The sequence below is a fragment of the Theropithecus gelada genome, chromosome 8 (genome assembly GCF_003255815.1).
Source record: "Theropithecus gelada isolate Dixy chromosome 8, Tgel_1.0, whole genome shotgun sequence".
Classification (NCBI taxonomy): Eukaryota; Metazoa; Chordata; class Mammalia; order Primates; family Cercopithecidae; genus Theropithecus; species Theropithecus gelada.
The window spans coordinates 76,943,477-76,969,069 of NC_037676.1; the positions used below are offsets into that span (position 1 = coordinate 76,943,477).

The 25,593-nt window shown below is 37.4% G+C and overlaps 1 pseudogene across 1 annotated transcript; it reads right to left on the bottom strand.

The window, feature by feature from the left end:
• Window positions 1–10,302: 10,302 nt before the first annotated feature.
• On the bottom strand, window positions 10,303–11,040 carry LOC112630752 (annotated as a pseudogene). Its single transcript, XR_003120930.1, has one exon. The product of XR_003120930.1 is annotated as a peptidyl-prolyl cis-trans isomerase A pseudogene (transcript).
• Window positions 11,041–25,593: the final 14,553 nt, after the last annotated feature.

Genomic DNA, 25,593 nt, shown 5'->3' on the forward strand with positions numbered 1-25,593 from the left:
CCCTTTGAAAATCAGATTTTAACCTCTAGCCTGCTAGTTCCTTTGTGGGGAAAAAATGATTATTGCTCTTTTCCAAAATACCAAAAAATGTCAGCCCAAACGCCTGGCCTGAGTTTAATCAGATGTTTAATCTGATAGAGCATCTGCATAATGACACCACAAGGAATAAACAAGATCGGGACTGTGTCATAAATATTGATTCTTCTATGGTCAGGGCCTGCTGACTTTCATATAAAACTTTTTACTTAATTGAATCTATTGCAAACAATGCAGCAAAACTTTATTCTAGTTTTATCTTTCAGAATGTTGAAATAGTCACGGCCCATAGAATCAATGTTTTGGGTAAGATTTTTTTTTAAATGAAATTCTGTCTCTATTGGTTTCTGAGTACATGAAAATTTCTTTAATCTTTCACTGCATGAAAAATACTCTAATATCTTAAAATTCTGTGTATTTCCAGCCTAAAATTAACATCTATTACAGATTTTTTCCTCATTTTATTGTGTAAATGTAGATAAGCATAAAGAAGAAAATAAAAATTGTCCAGAAAGAACCACAATTAAAATTGTCCTGCATAATCTTCCATTCTTTTTCCTATTCCTAAGTGTGTGTGTATGTGTGTGTGTGTGTGTGTGTGTAGCATAGTTATGTATAGGTTTATATGCATATATATGCATATGTAACATCTATTAGTATATTATAAAATACTACCTTTTTTTTTTGAAACATGGTCTCACTTTGTCACCCAGGCTGGAGTGCAGTGGTGCGATCTCAACTCAATGCAGCCTCGACCTCCTGGGTTCAAGCTATCGTCCTGCCTCAGCCCCTCCAAGTAGCTGGGACTACAGGTACACACCACCACACCCTGCTAATTTTTGTATTTTCTGTAGAGACGGGGTTTCACCATGTTGCCCAGGCTGGTCTCAAGCTCCTGAGCTCAAGTGATCTTCCTGCCTCAGCCTCCCAAAGTGCTGGGATGACAGGCATGAGCCACTGCACCCGGCCATAAAACACTACTCTGAATCTACCTTTTTCTCTTTCCATATATTAAAATATCATTCAAAGTACATTACTTCTATAGTAATTCAGCAACAGCACCCTTTTTGCCCAGTTATTTTCCACTGCAGTTTCCTGGTGGAAGATTGTGATTCAGCAGTCCCACTGACTAGGAGAGGCCCAATGGGATGGCTGAGATGGGAGGAAACTTCTAGGTAGTATGGCTTTGGTAGCCCAACATTCTATATGCTGATCTCAGTGGAAGATTCTGTTGCTGGTGTCCTGCGCCAACATTGCTCTTTCTTTTTCCCTCACCATCTAAGTCACTGGGTCTCACGTGGGAGTGGCTTTCCTCCCCAGGGGACATTTGGAAATGTCTGTATACATTTTGATTCCCATAACTGGGTGGTCTGCTACTGGCATCCAGTGGGTAGATGCTGGGATGCTGAACATCCTATGACGTCCAGGTTGAGAAACCTGGGCTAGGTGAATGGCACTGTCACACTCCCAGGCTGGAAACACATTTAATTAGGCAGTAGATCCTGACAGTGCCTATGATAAAATTTTTATGAGCATTCTTATAGTTTATTGAGTGCTTTCTGGATGTAGACATTTTCTTTCTCCACTTCTTTCTCCTCTCAGCATTTTTTTTCTGACAAAGAGTCATAGCCTGGAGCTAAAAGTACATTGGTCTTAGCTGTTTTGTGGCTTAAGCCAAGAAGGAGGAATCCTGAGTTCTGTATGGCAGGTTCCTTCATAGGTACTCAACCTGGGTAATTTCCTGCTAATCTGTGATGTAGGTATTGTTATTCTCATTTTCTAGATAGGCAGGATGGCCTAGATAACTTGTAGGGCCAGCATACAACAAAACGTGGTGACCTTTGTCCAAAATTATTAAGAATTTCAAGGTGGCAATGGCAAAGCATTAAACCAGGGCAAGAGCCCGTCAAAGCTCAGCATCCTCTATGATTGTGAGATTGTCACGGCCATGAAGCTGGCCCCAGATATAAGTAAAGTGTTGTTTAAAGAAGTTTAGTGACTTGCCTAAGGTCACACATTCAGTGAAGGGCAGAGTGAATCTTGGAATCTGTGCTTTGCTGACTCCAAAGCCAATATTCTTTCTATTGGACCTCTCTGCCCTCTTCTAGCAGGAAAAATAAATGGACAAACTTTCTTCTTTTCTTAATCTACAGCCTAAAAGCTTTTCAGATAAGTATATTGCTTACATTAGTTGGAACTTATTTTCTCATCAAGATCTGGTTATAATTGTCCTAATCCTAAACTGTGTAGGATTTGCCAGATTTTTACTGGTTTGTACAGTTCCCAGACTTGCTTCCTCATATTTCCTTCTGCCTCCAGGTGTCAGTGTCTATACAGGAAACCCAGTATACCAATCTCCCACAAATCATGAATTTGTGAACCCAAGCATTAAGAGTAGTTAGAGAAATTAAAAGATTTAGAATATGTAGTGGACTTAGTATAGTACCTGCCTGGCACATGGTAAATGCTTAACAGGTATTAGCTATTATTACTGGTAATTAATATCTAGCAATCAAATCTCAGGCTACTAGACTTCCACCATGTCTGCTTCTGTGCGTCCTTTTCCGTGCTCCCCTTCATTATTGGGTTCAACAGAGCATCTTTCCTTTGACTAGTGCAGGGCAGGCTTATCCCATTTCACCCTTGCATCCGTCAAATTATTTCTCCCAAGTAAACCTAGTTTCCTTGCTAAGAAAATTTCAGCTGAATAAAACATTTTTCATTTCATTACTCATGACACATCTCCCCTGTGCCTAGAAAATAAATGAGAAAAAGATCCTAACAATACACAGATAATTTTTCTTTCTTGAAATTTTTTTTTTCCAGAGTAATCCTTTTTAACTTTTCTTGAGCTACCCTGCATTTATATCAGCTAAATTACCAAATGTCAAGAATTTAATTTACCATTATGTACGTTTATAAGATGATACTACTGTATTGGCAACCCTCAGTAAAGCCCGCGTTTTCTTTTCCACTGAGTATGATTAATTTACATCATTTGTTAACATTACATTAATTTACATCATTTCTTTTACAATTTCTCATTTGCCTTTTCTTTTGAAGAAACTTTGAAATCCATTGATAGCCATAGCCAACGCAGCAAGAGCATTCAAATTTAATACATGCTTACTGTTGGCAATTTGGAAAACCAGAAAGTAAAAATTAAAACTGTACTTCACCATTTTACTAAAAGAATTTCACTGTTCACATTATTGAGTATGGCCGTTCCAGTGTGTTTTTTTTTAAATGTATTATATTGTAGTGTATGTCATAGAAAAAGGATATTTTATAGTCTTGGTGAATTAGCTCTAGGAAGAATCTACCTAATCAGATTCCCGGTGGAAGTAGGTGAGATTTTTGTTTCCTTGTATCCTCAATTTACTTGCTTTTTAACACATCTTTTTAGTAGTTGTTAAAATATTTTATTCGTATTTTAAATAAGTGTGTGTATAGTTAAACATTTAGTTGATAAATCAACTATAATACACATATATTAAGATAAATGTTTCTCAAAATATGATTTGTTTATCAGAAAAACATATTGCTATCAATAGTTTAACATGGTCATATTTAACAATAGCATGAAATTGCAGAAGATTCATTAAAATGTTTATGTACTTGTAATAGCCTCTAATTTTCCCTGCTTTTCCTATGTCAGCAGAATGGCTTCCTTCATGGTCCTGGAAAAATGCTCAGAATGTGTGACTTAACAGTGACTCAGGCATTTTAGTTCAGCTCAGATGGTATTCATTCCTTGATGGATAAAAACAAAAGAAAAAGCTATTCTTTTGCTAAACAACACAATCCTCTCTATTATTCCAGTCTCTACAGATTGCTTGAAAAGTGCAGCATATTTGGAATTGCTTTCCTAAGAATTAAACATGAACAAACAAGCCCACACTATTCTACAAAAAAGTTCTGATGGTGTGTAGCAGGTCAGGAAGCAAAAGTGGAGGAGGCCAAGGGAAAGGTTAGAGAGGGAGAGAGGAGGGGATTCCTGGGTCTCCTACGGGCATGTCCTGACTTCAGAAGCCCTTTCAGAACACAGACATAACTGTCTTTTCTAACTGAGCATCTTACATAGGCCCCTCCTTTCTCTTTCTTTTGTTTCCCTAGGTCTATGACTTTTCTATGCCATCAGCAGCAACATCACTATCATTAAAATAATATGTATAACTATATCTACTATTTCTTTAGCTATTTACAATCTCTAAATGTCATACATTTAAATTACTTTGTAACTAACATTAGTATCATTTAAGAAACATTTCTTGAGCATTTATTTTGTGCCAGAAATGTATTATTTTGTATTTATTAACTCATACAATCCTTAGAATTATTTAATTAGGTGGTTAATCTTATTTTCCTAATTTTACAGGTAAAGAGACTGAAACTTAAAGAGGCAAATTGTAGTTTCCAAGATCATATGCCAAGTAATTGGCAGAACAGAGAATCAAACCAGAATTGCTTATTTGAGTCTATGTTCTTAAATGTTTGTGAAACTGAAAAAAAGTGTAAATTGTGTGATAATGGATTGTACAAATAAGTATGAACAGATGCATTCTAGGCCATCATTAACAAACATTTACTGAAGGTTTCCGTCTGCTACCAAGCAGTAAGCTGCAAGGAGAGAAACACAAAGGTGAAGAAAATACGGATTTTGAAGCTCTCTCTGACAACAAGATGGGGAAATCTCTCCTCAATGATATGTTAAACTTTACTTCAAATCAGCCAACTTTTATTGAATATCCACAAAATACAAGATACTGTGCTAGACATTGTGAGAAATACAAAAATACATAACAGTCTTTCCCTCAGGAAGCTTGCAGTAAGATGAGAGCTGAATTCTCAAGGCTGCCTAGTATGAGTACCTAGACGAAGTACATGGTCCTATGAATTAAATACAGAGGGAAAGAAAACTTGTTTCTTGAAGAATTTAGCCAGTGTGTAGCTGTGCCTCTACAGTGAGCCACTGACAGTAATTTTTTCAATTTACCAAAGCCATAAATCATAAGTGATTTTAATATAGAGCAAGTAATATAAGTCACGCTTCTTAAAGGATGAACTAAAACTACCAGAGTGGTCCAGGATCTGAGAAACACAAATGATCAAAGGGATATGGTTGTTTTTGGTACAACGACAGTTATTATTAGTGGAATGTAAGGCCTTAAAGGAGGATACCCAGAAACCCAGCAGTGCATCCTTTGAACAATACAGTGAAGCTTATTGTTCAGTAAGGTGTATTGTATGCTAATCCTATTTGGGACTTTTAAAATAGAAGACAACGCTTTAAATTTGAAGAAGACAAACTTGGGATAAATAGAAGAATAATGACTTGTATAGTATATGGTAAACATATAGATCTTGTTGTCCCAGAAATCTGTAATGTCAAGAAACTATGTAGAACAGTGGTTAAGAACCTGAGTCAGATAAAGTCTGGTGCCTGGGATGGTCTGTGTCACTTACTATGTGATTTGGGACAAACAACTATGTCTTTCTGAGACTCAGTTGTTGTCATTTAATCTGAAACATTTAGCAAATAACACTTAGACTATGGGCTAATGCTGAGGCAATGGAAGAAAATGGTTAAGAGCAGAGCTTCCCCTTTCCTTCTCCTTTTCATGCCCTTCTTTAAGTCCCAGCTCAGTGGCTGTTGTTACTTTGGGTAAACCACGATACTTTCATGTTCTTTGGTATCATCCACTATTAATAGTAGGGTTGACCTCATAGAATTTGGAAGGATGATGAGGCCAGCATCATCTCGATACCAAAATCAGGCAGAGACACTATACAAAAAAACGAAAACTAAAGGGCAATATCCTTGATGAACATAGATGCGTAAATCCTCAACAAAATACTAGCAAACTGAATCCAGCAGCACATCAAAAAGTTAATCCACCAAGATCAAGTAGGCTTTATTCCTGGGATGCAAGGTTGGTTCAACATACGCAAATCAATAAATGTGATTCATCACGTAAACAAAACTAAAGACAAAAAACACGTGATTATCTCAATAGATACCAAAAAGGCTTTCAATAAAATTCAACATCCTATCATGTTAAAAACCCTCAGTAAAATAAACATTGAAGGAACATTCTTCAAAGTAATAAGAGCCATCTATGACAAATCCACAGCCAACATTGTACTGAATGGTACGTACTGAAAGCTCCAAGCATTCCCCTTGAAAATACGAACAAGGCAAGGACGTCCTCTCTCGCCACTCCTATTTAACATAGTATTGGAAGTTCTGGCTGAGCAGTTTGGCAAGAGAAAGAAATAAAAGGCATCCAAATAAGAAGAAAGGAAGTCAAAGTATCCTTGTTTGCAGATGACATGATTCTATACCTAGAAAACCCCATAGTCTCTGCCCAAAAACTCCTTCAGCAACTTCAGCAAAGATTCAGGATACAAAATCAATGTGCAAAAACAGTAGCATTCCTATACCCTAACATGATTCAAGCCAAGAACCAAATCAGGAACACAATCCTATTCACAATTGCCACAAAAATAATAAAATACCTAGGAATAGAGCTAAGCAGGGAGGTGAAAGATCTCTACAATGAGAATTACAAAGCACTGCTCAAAGAAATCAGAGATGATACAAACAAATGGAAGAACATTTTATGTTCATGAATAGAAAGAATCAATATCATTAAAACAACCGTACTCTCTGGGTGCAGTGTCTCACACCTATAATCCCAGCAGTTTGGGAGGCCAAAGCAGGAGAATAGTTTGAAGACAGGAGTTTGAGACCAGCCTGGCCAACATGGTGAAACCCCATCTGTACTAAAAATACAAAAATTAGCCATGCATGGTGGTGTGTGCAAGTAATCCCAGCTACCTAGGCGGCTGAGGCGTGAGAATCGCTTGAGCCCAGGAGGTGGAGGTTAGTGAGCTGAGGCCATGCTATCCACTCCGGCCTAGGTGACAGCGGGAAACTCTGTCAAAAAACAAAAAACAAAAACGGCCATGCTGCCCAAAGTAATGTATAGATTCAATGTTATTTCTATTAAGCTGCCAGTGACAGTATTTACAGAACTAGAAAAAAAAATTATAAAACTCATATGGAACTCAAAAAGAGCCTGAGTAGGCCAGGCAATCCTAAGCAAAAGAACAGACAGAGGAATCACATTGCCTGACTTCAAAGTATACTCTAAGGCTACAGTAACCAAAATAGCATGGTACTAGTAGGAAAAAAGACATATAGACCAGAAATAAAGCCACACATCTACAACCATCCGATTTTTGACAAAGCTAACAAAAACAAGCAATGGGGGAAAACTCCCTATTCAATAAATGTTGCTGGGGTAACTGACTAGCCATATACAGAAGATTGAAACCGGACTCCTTCCTTACATCATATACAAAAATCAACTCAAGATGGATTAAAGACCTAGGAAGTATCATTTTGGACATAGGAACTGGCAAAGATTTCATGACAAAAATGCTGAAAACGATTGCAACAAAAGCAAGAATTGACAAATGAGACCTAATTCAGGAGCTTCTGCTCAGCAAAAGAAACCACCAACAAGTAAACAGGCAAGCTACAGAAAGGAATAAAATATTTGCAAACTATACATCTGACCAACATCTCATATCCAGAATGTACAAGGACCTTAACAAACATACAAACAAAAAATAACCCCACTAAAAAGTGGGCAAAAGACATGAACAGACACTTTTCAAAAGAAGATGTACATGCAGCCAATAAGTATGAAAAAAAGCTCAATATCACTGATAATCAGAGAAATGCAAATCAAAACAACAATGTGATACCATCTCACACCAGTCAGAATGGCTATTATTAAAAAGTAAAAACATAACAGGTGCTGGCAAGGTTGTGGAGAAAAGGGAACACTTATACACTGCTGGTGAGACTGTAAATTATTTCAACTATCATGGAAAATAGTCTGATGATTCCTCAAAAAGCTAAAAACAGAACTACCATTCAATCCAGCAATCCCATTACTGGATATATACCCAAAGGAATGTAAATTCTTCTACCATAAAGACACATGAATGTGTGTGTTCATTACAGCACTATTCACAGTAGCAAAGACATGGAATCAACCTAAATGCCCATCAGTGGAAGATTGGATAGAGAAAATGTGGTACATACACACCATAGAATTCTATGAGGCCATAAAAAAGAATGAGATCATGTCCTTTGCAGGAACATGGATGGAGCTGGAGACCGTTATCCTTAGCGAACTAATACAAGACAGAAAACTAAATACCACATGCTCTCACTTATAAGTGGAAGCTATATAATGAGAACACATGGGCAGAAAGAGGAAAACAACAGACACTATGGTCTACTTGAGGGAGGTGGATGGGAGGAGACAGAGGTTCAGAACAAACTCCACAAAACTGTCAAGTACTATACTTAGTATCCGGGCGACAAAATAATCTGTACATCAGACCCCAGAGTCATGAGTTTACCTATATAATCAAACTTGCACATGTACCCCTGAGCCTAAAACAAAAGTTAAAATATTTGAAAAAATAATTTGGCAGGATTATTTAATGAACTAATGTGTACAGTGAAGCTTAGAGCAAGTGCTGGATATCACTTAGCTATCATCATCACAGGTTGCTGTGAAAATTAAACAAAATAATTTTCAACCAAGTGCTTAAAGCATTGCTTGTTGTAGAGTAACTACTAAATACGTAATAGTTATTATTGTTATTTTAAAATTCCATAAATAGACTCAAGTAGTGCTTTTATTAAAGTTGGAATACTTTCCTGAAGAACTAACACTGATTGGTTTCTCTGTCTCTTTGACATACCCGTATTAATATAGGGTTGTTGTTTTTTTTTTTTAATCACGGTTTTTCTCTTACCTCTGGCATTACAGATCCCTGGTTCTTTTTACCAGAGAAGGTATTAGAAATGAAGATTTGGGTGTTGGGTGTTTTGCATTAAATTTTAGTCAATTTTTTGAAAGTATTTTTCATTACCAATGTCATATACAAAACATAATATATGGTTGACTGATCAAACTAAGTACAGCATTTCTAATATTTTGCCCTTGCACTTTACACATCTAATCTGGAATTTTATCTACATCATTCGTCTTCCACGTGAGCATGGTTTCCTTTTCCTTTTCCTTATTTTTTTTTAGGTTTTTTTTGTTGTTGTTGTTATTGCTGTTGTTTTGAGACAGTGTTTTACTCTGTCACCCAGGCTTCAGTGCAGTGGCATGATCACAGCTCACTGAAGCCTCAGCCTCCCCTGCTCAAGCAATCCTCCCACCTCAGCCTCCCAAGTAACCAGGGCTACAGGTGTACAGCACCATGCCAGGCTAATTTTTGTATTTTTAGTAGAGATGGTGTCTCGTCATGTTGCCCAAGCTGGTCTTGAACTCCTGGGCTTAAGCGATCTGTCTACCTCGGCCTCTCAAAGTGCTGGGATTACAGGCATGAGCCATTGTGCCTGACTGGCTTCCCTTACTCCTGGAATTCACCTTAACAGATTATCAATGAACCATGTGTATTAAGTACCTGCTGTCTGCCAAACACCACACATTCTGCTTTCCTAGAGCTTATAGCCTCCTGAGAAAGGGTATTAAATAATTTCCTTATCCTCCCCCAAACAAAAACATGCTATAAAAGAGAAGTAGAAGGTGCTGAGGACCAACCCCGGGAGACCTAAACTCATCTGAAGAGTCTGTGAAAGCTTCTCTGAAAATGTGAAGTTAAATTTGAAACCTGACCCATGAGATGGTTGAAAGTCCTGCAGACAGAAGGGAGAGTGCTGATGCAGGGAAAGGACCTGGCGTCAACATCATTTTTATCAAAGTACGGACGTTCTCCAGACCTGTCTCATGCTCCTGGGAGAAACATCTCCGGGATTCATATTTTGTTGCAGATGCTTCCTTCATTCTCCAAATCCTCCTAGAGACAACTCCTGAAACACCATTTTTACTTGTCCTCTTCTTTCTCCATTTGATTTGCATTGAATTTTTAAATAGACTTTATTTTTTAGGTTTACATTTAGATTAGTTTTAGATTTGTAGAAAAATTGAGAAGATATCATAGTTTCTATATGTCCATATGTCCTACACCCAGTTTCTCCTAGTACTAACAGCTTACATTATTAGTAGTATGGCACCCTTGTTACAATTAATGTGTTGATACTGGTACGTGATCATTAATTAAAATTCAGACTTTATTCAGATTTCCTTAGTTTTGATTCAGTGTCCTTTTTCTTTTCCAGGATGCCATCCAGGATTCCATAGACATTTTAATTGTCTTTTTTTTTTGACAATTGTTACTTAGTTTTTATTTCATAATCATAAACTTAACTCTGCAATCCAGCTAGGCATGGGAGAGAACAAGGAAAACATGGAACCCAAAGGGAACTGCAGCGAGAGCACAAAGATTCTAGGATACTGCGAGCAAATGGGGTGGAGGGGTGCTCTCCTGAGCTACAGAAGGAATGGTCTGGTGGTTAAGATAAAACACAAGTCAAACTTATTCGAGTTGTCCACAGTCAGCAATGGTGATCTTCTTGCTGGTCTTGCCATTCCTGGACCCAAAGCGCTCCATGGCCTCCACAATATTCATGCCTTCTTTCACTTTGCCAAAGACCACATGCTTGCCATCCAACCACTCAGTCTTGGCAGTTCAGATGAAAAACTGGGAACCATTTGTGTTGGGTCCAGCATTTGCCATGGACAAGATGCCAGGACCTGTGTGCTTTAGGTTGAAGTTCTGATCTTCAAATTTCTCCCCATAGATGGACTTGCCACCAGTGCCATTATGGCGTGTGAAGTCACCACCCTGACACATAAACCCTGGAATAATTCTGTGAAAGCAGGAACCCTTATAACCAAATCCTTTCTCTCCGGTGCTCAGAGCACGAAAATTTTCTGCTGTCTTTGGAACCTTGTCTGCAAACAGCTCGAAGGAGACGCGGCCCAAGGGCTCGCCGTCGACGGCAATGTCGAAGAACACGGTAGGGTTGACCATGGCTAGTAGTACAGGACTTTACTCGGCGGCAGCGTCTGCAAAGCCCATTTTAGTTGTCTTAAGCTCCTCTTGACTGGGACAGTTTCTGCGACCTTTTTTGCTTTCAATGACCTTAACGGTTTTGAAGAGAACTGGTCAGGTGTTTTGTGGAATGCCTTTCTTTGGAATTTATCCGTGTTTTTTCCTCATGATTGGACTGGAGTTAATGTGTTTTGTGGAGAAAGACCATAGAATTAACATTAGTTAGGGTTCTCCAGAGGGATAGAACTAATATTACATATATTTTTGTATATTATAATATTATATATTATAATATATAATATAACTAATATATTATATAATATAATTATATAATATATATTACATATTATATTATACTAAATATATAATATTGTATTATAATATTATATATATATATGAAAGGGAGCTTATTATGTGATCATGTGAGAGAATTGACTCACATGATCACAAGGTGAAGTACACAATAGGCCGCCCGCAAGCTGGGGAAGAAAGAAGCCAGTGGTGCATCAGTCTGAGTCCAAAAGCCTCAAAAGTAGGGAAGCCAACAGTGCAGCCTTCAGTCTGTGGCCAAAGGCCCCAGAGCCCCCAGCAAGCCACTGGTGTAAGTCCAAGAATGCAAAGGCCAAAAAACCTGGAGTTTGATGTCCAAGGGCTGGAAGCATCCAGCACCAGAGAAAGATGAAAGCCAGAAGACTCAACAAGCCAACTTATCCCACGTTCTTCTTCCTGCTTTGTTCAAGCCCTGCAGGCAGCTGATTGGATGGTGTCTACCCACTTTGATGGTGGGTCTTCCTCTCCCAGTCCACTGACTCAAATGTTAATCTTCTCTGGCAACACCCTCACAGACACACCCAGAAACAATGCTTTGCCAGCTACCAGCTGTCTAGGTATCCTTCAGTCCAGCCAAATTGACACCTAATATTAACCATCACGGAGATAAAGAGCCATTTTCACCACATCATATCAGAGGGTATGCTGATAGCATCAACATAGCATCACTGTTGATAATGACTTTGATCCTGGCTGTGATAGTATTTGCCAGTTTTCTCCATTGTAAAGGTACTAGGTTTTCCCCTTTCCATAGTGTATTCTTTGGAAGGAAGTCACTGTGTGCGGCACAAACCAAGGTAGTGGACAGTTATGTGCCCCCTTCTTGAAGGCAGAGTATCTATGTAAGTTATTTGGAATTCTTCTGGATTTATTAATAGAGAGTTTATTTATATCAGTATGAATTCATGGATATTTATTTTACACTTTGGGTTATAATCCAATAATAATCTCTTTATTTCTTTTTTCAAATTATGCAGCTTGTCCATTAGAAACTCTTTCAGTTGGCTTCTCTGTCTTTTCAACATACCCCTATTAAGATAGGTTTTTTTTTGTTTTGTTTTGTTTTTAAATCACTGTTTCTGTCTTACCATTGGCATTACAAATACCTGGTTTCCTTTTATCAGAGAAGGTATTAGAAATCAAGATTTGGGTATTGGGTGTTCTGCATTGAATTTTCATAAGCTGCAGCTAGCATCCTCATGAAAATGGTTGCAGGTCCAAGTGCAGAAAGCATAAACGAAAGCAGAGCTGTCTTAATAGAAATCAGGAAAGGAGCCTAAAATAAATGTCATAAACCTATCTACTCTTTTCCATTGTTGTTCGGTTGGTTGGTGTTAGTGGTGGAGCTTTGTGGACAGAAACTTGTGTCCTTTTTACCTCAAATCAAGAGTTCCATGCCAAAGACCAGAGGGTGTGAAATTTCCATGGATATTCATTAGAATGTTCAGGTAGGATGAGAAACACAATCTAGGTAAGATGCAGTAGTTAGAGGCAAAAATCAAGGGACCAATCCAGAGAAAATGGGTCACAGAAAGAACTATGAAATTGAGGTTGAAAATGAAATTTTAAGGTATAAAAAAAGAAATACCAGAGCTGAAAATAAATGCAATGTGTGACACAGAAACAAAGAGTGATTAGAAAAGGAAGAATGAGTGGGAAAACAAAAAGATCAGATGTTAGAGTAAGTACAGAATGAGTCAAATAAGGACATGTTGAAAACCACGTAGGGAGAAAGAGTGGTAAAATTAGAACCCTCTCAGCAATGCAGGATCTGTTTTCTAGTTAGGTTAACCTGTTGATGTGGGGAACGAGTAAGGAAAATCCAGCTGGTAGGTGGGACGGAAGGAGGAGCCTAGAAAACTCATAGTGTGGGCAAGACTACTACAAGTTCATGGACAAATTATCTTTTTTGGACCTAGTGATACTTGCACAAAATCATCAAAGCTAAAGTTAACATTTTAATAGACATCTGTCTCCTTTGAATTTAGATGATAATGCTGCAATTTCTTTTCTAACACATGTTGTATTTATGGCTTTAGAGCACTTATCCAGTGTAGACATGGGATGTATTTACTGAGGTTGCTGATGCTTTTCAGTAATGAATGAGCTCCATTAAATAATTATGTCTCAAACCTGACTTTATAGAAGTGCAGTCTTTGAGAATTTGCTTTCATCCCTATATTCTTAACTGCAAATGTTTTGTGTGAAAAGACATTTTTAATTGGTAGGTACTAAATCACACACTTCTTTTGAATTCTGATTTCTGTGAACTTTCAGGTTGAGTGTTTTCTGTGCAGCAGCATTTTATAAATTACTCTTTTTGCACTTGATGCATTGGCAAATATCAGTTTTCAGCCCCCAGGGAAATTTAGCAGATCTGTATTTCCTAATTTGGAGGAAACAGCTTACAAGTTACGATAACATGTATCTGTCAAGAAAAATTCCAGGCTCAGGTTTTCATTTTTCTTTTGCAGTGAACATTAGAAGTCAAGACATTGACTCACCAAAGCAAGCCAAGTGACCTTGAGCTGCCAGTGGTGTACTCCTACATCCAGAGAGTTTAAGCATTTGGGCTGTGCCATCACTGGAGTCCTGCCTAGGATTTTTGGTTTGGTTTGCTGTTTGGACTGTTTTCCCACAGACTCTGGCATAGAGCATTGCTTTGTTGATGGCAGGGCTTATAGAGCTACCTCTGGCTCCTGTTAATTTTTGTCATGTAGGAGATGACTCTAGCATGTAATTTTGATATGAAGAATATTGACTGGCAAACTTCCTCACTTGGCACCATACTGTTTACACTTGTAAATAATTAGAAGAAAATGTTAAGGTAACAAACTTAGTACCACTAGAAAAAAGGGTGACAATTTGGATGTGATTTTTACTTGCAAAGAGTGAGAAGATAAAGATTTAATTGCTTAAATTTAAGTTGAACACTTCTTTATTATGTTAGATATTAGAAACTTGTATTTAATAATTGTGAGAAAATAAGTTTTACTGCTAGGTTTACTATAATAAAAATTGTTAATTTTAGAGCTACTGAAAGATAATTCAGTCCATTTTCCTGTTTATGAGTAAGACAGCATGACTCCATTTTTGTATTCTTTCTTTCATTGTTAGGAGAACCTTTAGTAATAATAACCATAAAATAGCTAACATAGCAACAGCTGACCTTTATTGAAAATTTGCTGGGTACAATGCATTGTGCTAAGCTCTAAACATGGATCATTTTACTTAACACTCTCAAGAACATCTTGGTGTATGTAATATTATTGTGCAGAATTTTGGCATCTTGTCCAAAGTCTCCTAGCCACAAGCCCCTAACACCCCTTATGATTATGAAGATCTTTTAAGGTCTGAATTTAATCTCCTTCAATTCAATAGACATGTGATTTTTCTTATTATGATAATAATAGATCATAGAAATAGTGACCAAGATATTTTATACATTATATTAACTCTTTACATAAAAGCAAATAGATGCTATCTCCCTGGTCTGTTAAACATAATATTGAGTACTTTCTCATCTTTCATGAAGCAGATGAGAAAGCAAGAGGAAAACAGGACACTGGTCAGGAAATGTCTTGCCTAAGATCCAGGATAGAAAATTAGCTTGGTTACTTGCAGGACATAAAGTGTATCCTGATTAACCACTTCTCCCACCATGCCCACCACCCCACACAATTTATGTTGAAACAGTTGACTTGTTTATCTTAAAGGCACCAGGGAGTCTACTTAAGGGTTGACCCTTTGCTTTTGTTATTATTTGTTCCCATCAAAAGCAGAAGATTAAGTCACTGTTATTAGAACAAATCCAATGTATTAGTTTTTCCTGTCCAGCCAAAATTGCCTTAATTATGAACCCATGGGCTAATAAGTAGAAACAATTAACAGACATAGCAGTGCAAATTGTAATGCAAACCTCAGCAGCCATTTTCTTTCTGAAATTAAACCATAGACATAGTAAATCTTGTACTTTTCTGCCAACTATTTTATAAGCACTTAAACTAATCTCTGATGACGCTACCATTCGCCAAAGTGCACTGAAGTAGGATCACCAAGTAATCTGATTCTTCAGAACATAAGTGGGCCCAGCCATCCATCTGTCATCGAAAATAATTCTAAGTCTCTTGAGAAGCTCCATGGTGACAGGCACTTTGTTTTGCTCACTTACCTACATTTAACACCCAGAGAAGAGCTTTAAATAAAGTAAGGGAAGAAAATAGGCTGTGATCAATACATTTTATTCTGTTCTCTAGTTGGTGTTCTCTTAGTTTGTTCACTTATTCATCAATTTAACAAATGTTTGCAAAGTTCCTACTTGTGGTTAAGCTTTATGCAAAGCACTGAACATGTAACTGTGAATAAGATGAGTAATATTCCTTACCTCGTGCAGTTTGCAGCCTGGTCCTATTTCCCACTAAAGAAAGGTAAATGTATTGTCTAGCCCTTACACTATGATTATTTTTTAAAAGCATTAAAAGGTCTTATTAGATATCTCCTGCCGAAAGTCACTAACCGTGCAATTCCCCTGGTTGAATGCCCAGTTTTTTGCAGCTCATTGCCATATATGGAGATAGACTTTTCTTGCTTTGTCCATTGCTGTAGGCTCAATGCCTACTACATCAGCTTTTCTTTCTGGGAATATAGTAGGTGCTTATATGAATAAAGGGAAAATATGAGAAGAGAACAAAATGGGTTAAGGATCAACTATACTAAACTCTTTGTAGACATAATCTTACCATAGACATAACCCCAATCTATTTTTGGATTACAATTTTCATTTTACAAGTGGGGAAATTGAGAGATGTAAAGTAACTTTACTCAAAACAATGCAATGGGCAAATTGCAAAGCCTGAGATCAAAATGGGCTGACTTATACCACCTGATCCATAAATTCACTTTAGCAAGTACTCAATTCTACTACAGATCACCTTTTGGTTTCCTGCTTTAGCTTGCTTACCAAGGGCTCATATCAAACTCAAGTCTTTTGTATTTTGGGTTATATAATATACCAACTATGTTAATAATCTGGAGGATGTTTTAGTGACAGACAGCACCATAATTTTTGTGGTGTACTGAAACAAAGGTTTATTTCTTGTTCGGGTAGGTCTTGTTCAGGACCAGATAACTCTCCAGGTCAACGGTCTTCTAAACAGCAAACTGGTGACCCAGGCTGAGAGATGCTCTGCCAGCTGGGCTGTGGCATGTGAAACCCATAGTCTCTCCATTCAGAGGAGCAGGGCAAGAGAACGCACATCACTTCTGGAATACTTCTACTCCAAGGTGACATTCATTACCTTCGTTCATATTTCATTCATTAGAAGAAATCATGCCACCATACTCAAATTCAAAAAGGAGGGGAAGGGCGGGGCGTGGTGGCTCACGCCTGTAATCCCAGCACTTTGGGAGACTGAGGCAGGCGGATCACGAGGTCAGGAGATCGAGACCATCCTGGCTAACATGGTGAAACCTGTCTCTACTAAAAATACAAAAAAATTAGCCGGGCGTGGTGGCAGGTGCCTGTAGTTCCAGCTACTTGGGAGGTGGAGGCAGGAGAATGGCATGAACCTGGGAGGTGGAGCTTGCAGTGAGCCGAGATGGCACCACTGCACTCCAGCCTGGGTGACAGAGTGAGACTCTGTCTCAAAAAAAAAAAAAAAAAAGTAGTGAAGTTGTAATTCTTCCACATGTCTGGAAAAAGAGATGGGCATAGACATTGGCAAATTGTTACTATGTCTGCCATACCAGCTAACTTATCTGCCTATCTATGTCTAACTTGCGTTAATGTTCTATATTCTATAGTCCCGTTTTTAACAATAGAGTAAATACCTATTTCACAAGTGGGCCGCCTCCTAATGACAGCCCTATGTAAAGGATGAAATATCTTTGATTTTGTTTTTCAAATAAGTTATCCAGTTAGTAGTGAGAAACTAGAAATTGTAGATTATCAAAAACAAAGTAACAAAAAAAACCTACAAACCTACCACCCTATTGTTCTTTAGCAGCAGCTTTCCCTAGCGAACACTGAGGAAAAATGCTGTTGCCTAGCTTGTATTTGATTCCCTTCTCCCATGCTTTCAGCAGCTGATCTGGAAATCCTGGCTTGTCCTCATGATAAGAGGTTACTGTAAGATTTTAAGACTGAGAGTGTCTCCCAAAATTTCAGCCCAGAAAGAATAAATGCCTTTATAGAGTAGTCTATTTTTAACGCAGACAAATGACTGTTATTTGCTTGTTTATGATGTGACTCTATCTGAAGTTGCACATTATTACTCTAGGTGCATCATTTTAAAATTTAGCATTGAACTCATTTTTAATTAAGCCATTAAATTATGATTGTGTTTTTACCTTATTATTCTCATTTAATTGAGAACAAGAACAGACATGCAATTAGTTTGCTGAAAAGTTAGAACTCAAGCCTTCTGGCTTCAAGTCTTTCCCTATTTTCTTTATATCAAAACATCAAATAAAATTTTAATTAAGCCCTCTAGAATTCAGATATCAATATGAAACAATATTGACTGTTAATTTAATAAGTATGCATTTTGCATTATCTTTGAGGTGGATAACATGTTAAAACCATAAGCTTAAGCTTAAAGATGAATTAAACAAAACCTTTCTTTGGGAAACTTTTGAGAATTGTATTATCTAATGGAGGATTCATATAACAAATATAATAAAGTGAAATAAAGAAATATTGGTTTAAAATACATCATTGAGAACTATCACTCTTCAATACACATAATAATGTTTTACATTCCTCTGCTATTCTGTACTCCCCTGCAATATTGAAATTTGTAAAGATCTTTCTTCCTTGATGGTATATCAAGTAGTCACTCATTTGCCCTAATAAAAAACATTTCAGATATTTCTTATAGTTTTAATCTGGTAATGAATTTATTCCACCATTCCTTTTTATTTTGTGGCATCTTCTAGAATCTTAACCCAGTTTCTGATTGTGTTTGATGTAGTCCTTGTCGAGTGCATTTGATCTGCCAATGCAAATGGGACTGAGGTGAACCTGTTGAGTATATAAAATATTTTTTTCCTATGTCTTTGACCAATTAAGTAGTTAAACACAGTGGGGCTATTTTGTTTCCTCAGTGACCTGGGAATACATTGTAAGTTTTAATTATTTCTAAAGTGTCTTGAAATTTATTTCTATAATTATTGTGAATATTCTGGCTTTTGTTAGGCCACTTCAAATTACGACTAAAGAGAAAGTAATAACCCCAAATGTGTTTCTTTTCCAGGAGTTGATCAGATTTTGCCAACTATAGGGGAATTCCTGGGTTCAGATGAAAGTTAAAGTCTCAGGATCAGGTCTCATTAGAAATAAGATTCATATTCTTACAAACTATCATTTAATTTGTTCACCGCTTTTTAAGAGAGAACAGATTATTGAAGAAAAATTTTAGTTTAAAAACCAAATATGTTTATAAAATTGTGCTGCCTCAGATTGGCAAAAGGAAGGTTTAAAAACTTTCCTTAATAAAGCTTATTTTTCTATTAAACTTAACTACTGGATGAATTAGTATTTGGTTTTTGAATTTCTTTAAACCTTTTGTCTCTCCAGGAAAATTGCCACATGTCAGAGAAATGAAGATGAATACTTTCCCATTTAACTTCCCTTCCTTTTTGGATCTATGCTCTTACAGTGGGATTTGGATACTTTATCATTTACAATTTTGATTTCATTTCAACCATTTGACTGCATTTTAAATTTCTCCTTTGCTTGCACTTTTTGCCTCAGACTTTATTTTTAGGGCCTCTTACAGTGGAATGTTCAAGGTACACATTCAAGATAGATATTGAATCCAGTGAAACTCTTTGTACTGATAAACCCTGACTTGCCTAGATAGGAAAGAGCTAATGGAGCCCATGCAATTGTGTAGTCAACCAATGATTGTGAACGGGATGCTTTCTTTTAAAAATCCTATTATATCAAGGAAGATATTTTCAAAAATAAGTATACCACAGTAGTATATTGAATGCTACATTATTTAAATGCTAAAAAACAATTTTTTCATTATATTTAATCATGGATGGAACCTTTAAATTATTATATCCAAGTTTGGCAACACATAAAATTAAATGAGAATAGGCTATAATAAAAAAGAATAAAATGATGTGAAATCAGGGAAAGTAATAAATGAAAGAGTTGAGTTGCTGAGCCTGGAGAAGACGAAGGGATATGGCAACTTAGTGACAGTGTGAGGAAGTGGTGGGAGGAGGAGCACTCTGATGTACCGATTGCTATTTATGATTTCATCTGTGTAGATTTTTAAGTAAAAAAAAAAAAAAAAAAGTAAAAATTTTACCCATGGAAAATTTAGATAGATATAAGAAATATATTATTTGTAATCCAAGTGAATTATTAAGGAACAACATTGTAGATTTCCCACTAATTATAAAATATGATGAAAATCTTGGAAGGTTAGAGAGTTAACTTGGGCATGGGGCATCAGTCTATCATAGATAGTCTCCAGATGTCTTGTTCAGCTGTATTTTCTGATAACCAATTAAACTGTTAAAAAAAAAAAAAGAGTGGTGTATTTAAATACTGGATCTATTGCATATCTAAATAATATTAATATTATTGGTAATTCAAAATAAAACTGATTATTCCAAATACTATAAAATGGTTTATATGCATAATTTCCATTCTATTATATTCTTATACAAACCCACACAGTGGTTTCTTGCAAACATTTCATGTAGAACATGGATTCTTGGGAAAAGTCCCCATATATTTCCATGGTAGGATTAGAATTTCCCTGTTTATTTTGCCAAGAACATAGAAACTTATTGGAAGTGAGGTTACCACATAAGGAAGGAATGCCTACCTTGGCTTGACTTTGCCCTCAGCTCCCTAATGAGCGCAGAGCTTCTGGTGCTGCCATTCAGGAGGACCATAACTTAATGGATCTGAGACAGCCAAATTTCATCTGTACCCTTGTCCTTTTATCTGGGTTTGGTCCAAGGGCAATGTTTACAAAATTATATTCCTAAAATACTATTGCCATAGTGTTGTCATCTGTACTTTATATGTAACTCAATTCATGTTTCGTAAGGGTAAATACCTTGGCCACGGTTGTCATATGGTGAGTAGTGAACAAGCACTCAGGTATCTCACACACAGTACAGCAAAATTCTATATGAGCACAGATAACTCATCTTACAAGCATGAACTCATCATTAAACCACACTCAATCATTGTTTCCTACCACCCCCGTTCAGTGGGGAGAATTTTTTCTCATTGCTGTATGAAAACTTTGGCAGGCCAATGACTTTTTCTGATGACTCTTAAGTAACATGTAGCTCTACAGACACAGTAAATCACAAACATAATCTTGATTCAGAAATTAAAATGTCAGTTCCATGCATGTAATAAACCAAATTACAAACTTGAGTTAAACCTCTCCTCCATAGCTAGGTCTTGCATGGGGCTGGATCCTGGGGTCAGATAATATTTCATCATAGCCCTGACTTTGTGAAACATATCACAAACTCTCAACTGGTCCTGTGAAAGCTAGTCTCTAGTCTTGAGAGGAGAAAAGTAAGCCCTCACTTCCCCTTCACCCTTGAGATGTGATGAGTACTCACAGTACAGTGACTCCTCAAATACAGTCTCATTATTTGCATCGGTTTTGTTCTGCAAAGTTGCTGGGAACACTGAATTAGCAAATACTGAGCCACTGCTCCTAGGAGAATTACAGGGTTAGGTTCTTGCATCTCTGGTCACAGCATTTTTACCAACCCATCAATACTTAGCCTTGTTTTCTCTGTGTGTCTGTTTAAAGACACTTTATTTAATAAACACTGATAATTCATTGCCATTAAACTCACAGCCAACAGCACTACAACTCAGGCTGAAGGAAGCTTATCTAATACATGTCTTTCTCGGAAAGCACAACACTGCCTTCTTATACTTAGAACATTAGAGAACTCTTCAGCACTATGCTCGGGGCCATTTTAACAGCGAAGTCAACAGAAGTCACAAAAAGTGAGAAAACCTAACACTAAATGTACTCTGAAAATCAACCCTGTTTACAGCACGAGAGCTGAAACAAGAAGGCAGAGTGTTACCTTGTTCAACCTCAGCTGACAACATGAACATAGGATAACTCGAAATTTTCACTACTCTGCATATGTCCTATACACAAAAGTGTGGCAAGTATTGATTTGGGGGTTACAAATAAATCTTAGTAAACAGGCAACTTTGCAAATATCATATCAATGAATAATGAGGATTGGCTGTAAATATTTTCACAATATCCTTATCAGACTTTCTCCTGTGTTTTTGTTTGTTTTGTTTTGTTCTGTTTTTTTTGTGGTTTTTTTTGTTTTTTTTTTTTTGTTTTTTTTTGTTTTTTCGAGACAGTGTTGCTTTGTTGCCCAGGCTAGAGTACAGTGCGTGATCTTAGCTCACTGCAACCTCTGCCTCCTGGGCTCAGATGATTCTTGGGCCTCAATCTCCCGAGTAGTATTATAACTGGGATTACAGGTGTGCACCACCACACCCAGCTAATTTCTGTATTTTTAGTAGAGATGGGGTTTCACCATGTTGGCCAGGCTGGTCTCGTTCTCCTGGGCTCAAGGAACCCTAATCCTCTTGCCTTAGCTTCCCGAAGTGCTGGGATTACAGGTGAGGGCCACCATGCCTGGCCTCTCCTGTTTTTGTGGCTATATTTTTGATCTGGTTTAAAGTCCACAGATTCAAGAAGGAAGCCTTGGAATCATCCCCTTGGTAAAACTGAGCATGGTGATTAGGAGTCTCATTTTGGAATTTGACATGTTGTCTTTCAGCACCTTTTAGAAATGTAGATTTTAACATTAGGTGAAATCACATTTGAGACTGCATCAGTCAGAATTTGTTATTTTAAGGAGCAAAAACCAAATCTAAATGATTTAAGTTAAAAATACATTTATTAAAACGATATTGGGGAAAACAGAGTCTTGGGAAAGGCTGAAGGACCTGGATTGGAAAACCAGGCAGGAATAACGGAGATTGGGCTGCTGCCAGGACCACAGTCAAAAAGGGGTGATAAATGCAAACCAAAAATAAAATTCTAAGCTCCCCCAACCAACTGATGGATGGCCTCCCTGTCTGCCAAGGGGATTCCAAAGTAAACGTGAAAATCCAATTCAGGCCATGATGGGAAGAAGGGGGTCAGACATGCCTCATGATACCCTTCTCCCTTTGAAATTCAGGCACAACTGACTAGCACTAACTTTAAAAAAGATCTTAAGATTGATGAAATAGACTCTGTAGCAATAAGGCACCAAATTCCAACCTGATTTTAATATAGCTTCACATGACAGATAGCAGCAGGCCCTGAAAGAAATTGAAGTGTTTTACCTTAAAATATATTTCTTTGACATATTTTGAAATGACCCTGCAAAGCTGTCTCTTGTGGGAAAAAGCCTGAATTCTGTAGAGAATCTCCTTCCCTTTCCAGGTCTTTTTTTTTTGATCCAGGGAGAATTAACTGAGTCTGGCACTTTTTTAAGTCAGACAAGAAACACTTACAGTCTGTTCTCTCTGAAATGGGCTACCTGGAGGCTTCATCTGCATGATAAGAAATAAGGTCTCCACACCCCCTTTCTTAGCCATTCCCTTCGACTGATTCCAGGTCTTCAGATAAACTATTTCAACCAATTGCTGATCGGAAAATCTTTGAAGCCACCTATGACCTGGAAGCACCCTCATCCTCAGCTTTGAATTGTCCCAGTCTTTCCAGACCAAATCAAAGTACACTTTACATGTATTACTTGATTTTCTACATCTTCCTGAAATATATAAAATCGAGCTGTAGCCTGAGACCACCCTGGGCACATGTTCTCAAGATCTCCTAGGGCTGTGTCATGGTTCATGGTAACTCATATTTGGCTCAGAGTAAATCTCTTCAAATATTTTACAGAGTTTGAATCTTTTCATTGGCACAAACAAGACCAGTATTGCTGCCGTGGCCCATGGCTGAGCTGGGGCCACTGCCCATGAATATTGCTTCTGGATCTGATGGAACCATCTGTTCCTCTCTGCTTTTGCCTTGTTAGCCCATGATACAAAGTTCCCAACAGGTACCTCAGACTACTGAACTGAGATTATGAATTCTGTGTCCTCCATGCTAGGGAGGCTGTAAAATGAGGAGTTGGCAATTTCAGTTTTTGTAGGGGAAGAAAGGCCCTGTCTCCCACCAAGACTTATAAAGTGAAAAATTTACCATGTGTAGAAAGAGAATTCAGATATTTGACAGCCAGAAAAGCAAATGAAAATGAGGATTCATGCTTGTAGACTTAATGACTTCCAGAATTGGAAGAAAATGCCAAACTCATCTATTTAGCTCTATCTCTCTTCCAATTGAGAGAGTCCCCTTTAGAGTGTCCTAGAAAATATTCTTAGCCTATGCTTGAATTTATAAATGATGGAGAGCTTTTCACACTGTGAGATAGTATGTTTTAATCTGCAGCAACTCTTGTCTGAAAAATTTTTATTATGATTTCTAATTCATAGACGCATTTCTCATGGTTTCCTTCACCATAGAGTTTGCCTTTATCTAGATGTATTGTAGTTTCCAAATATCTTGCTTTTGATATGGTACTCAGACTGAGTACCGTATCATCCACATGGACTGGCAAATGCAAAGGCTATTTTTTTTTTCATTAATTGAACCTGAGATTGTGTTGGCTCTTTTATGCAACCATAACATAATGACTCATATTAGGCTAAAACATTTAAATATTTTTACAAGAATGACTGCCAAAGCCAGTCCTACAACTGAGCCTCTAAACTTAATTATTTAAAAGATCAAATTGAGGTTTTTACATTTATTCCTGCAGCTTTCACCTATTTAGTTTCAGCTCAGTGATCTGGTTTGTTAAAATAATTTTGGATTTTAAGTTTTTTGCTGTCTATCACAATATGTGATAGTAGGATTTCCTTTGAGGATTGTGCCATCTGTTGATTTGCTTGGCACATCTTTTATATTTTCATCCAAGTCATTGATGATTTAGTAAACAGGAAATGATAACAACAGAACGTTGTGCCATTGCACCAGTCTTTCTTCAAGGTTGACACTAGCACTAGGTCTTGAGCAATCGGTTTTTAATCCCACTGCTCAAGGATCTTAAAATAAACCTAATCTTCTCATTACCTTGCTAAAAATTGTTGATAGCTTCCTCTTGGTTGTACTATAAAGATCACAATTCTTAATATGGATCACAGGCGTGGCATTGTCTGGCCCACGCTTTCTTCAGCTCCATATGGGGCCATTCCCCCTGTTCTCTGTGTTTTATCAACAGGGCATTGCAAATATAATATACCTCCCCTGCTCTTCACCAATTCACCTCTTAGGACTCACCCACTGGGTCTCAGATGAAGCGTCCTGTCCACAAGGGAACCTTCTCTAGCCATAGATTTTGTCAGTTTCCTTGGTTAATCTTCTCATAGAGTCAAATTGCATTCCTTCAACGATCTCTGTTTGCAAGTGAATATGCATCCTTGTCACACTTTCGTCTGACTCCACTAGACTTAAGCTCTTTAAAGAATGAACAACGTCCATGTTTGCTAATCACTATATAATCAATGCCTGGAATATTGTAGGTTCACACAAAGATCTTGTAGAATGAATGATAGAAACTCAACAAATAATGTGCCCATTGATCCTACTGAGAATGTAAACTGCAAATGAGTGAAACTGCTTTAGTAAATAAGTCCTCTCCCACCAGTCACCTGTTTTGTGATTCCTCCGAGTTTTTCCGTCTCAGTACAATTGACATTTGGACTAGATATGTGAATAGCGTTGAGATTGAAAAGCTCAGAGAAATAATAAAACAGGGTGGGTGGTAGGAGATTTACTTTTATCTTGGCGGATGGGAGAGGCATGTACTATGCATTGTAGGATAGTTAGCAACATCCCTGATCTCTACCCAGTAAATGCCAGAAACATCATTTCTTCCAGTTGTAAACAACTAAAAGTGTCTTCAGAAATTGACAAATATCTTGATGTGAAGGTGGGGGCAATACTACACTTAGTTGGAAACCTCTGCTTTAACTATAAGAACTTTACCACATGAAGAGGGTTATATTATTTGCTTAATAGTAATTATAGAAAAAGTGTATGTAAAAGACTTGGGCCGAGTGTGGTGGCTCACGCCTGTAATCCCAGCAGTTTGGGAGGCTGAGGAGGGCAGATTGCTTGAGTCCAGGAGTTCAAGACCAGCCTGGGC